Raw genomic sequence first — 380 nt, 5'->3', positions numbered from 1 at the left:
AGACACACACACACACACACACACACACACACACACACCCCCGCAGAGCTCAGGGAGAGCGCCTACCATCCTCTGCTCAGAGGAGGGGAGAACAGGGTTCGAACCTTCCAGGGCTACAGTGCAGAGAGCGAAGGCCAGAAGCGGGTAAAGTAGAAATTAGGGGCAAAGTAGCAAATTCCCGTGGGGTCGGCTGGAGCCGCCCAGCGCCCCTTCCCTCTTTTTCTCGTGCAGCCCCTCCTGGCCTAGAGGAATTCTCCCAGGCTCATCTTCGGCTGGAGGGCTCTGGTTCTCCACCTTCACCTCGCTTGGAGCCGGGACTGGGCACAGGTGGACTGGGCGAGATCTTCGACCGTGGCCGGGACAAAAAAAAAAAAAAAAAA

Source organism: Ailuropoda melanoleuca, chromosome 12, assembly GCF_002007445.2.
Source record: "Ailuropoda melanoleuca isolate Jingjing chromosome 12, ASM200744v2, whole genome shotgun sequence".
In the NCBI taxonomy this organism is placed as follows: Eukaryota; Metazoa; Chordata; class Mammalia; order Carnivora; family Ursidae; genus Ailuropoda; species Ailuropoda melanoleuca.
The sequence above is the reverse complement of the archived record's forward strand: the minus strand, read 5'-3'. Positions refer to the sequence as shown.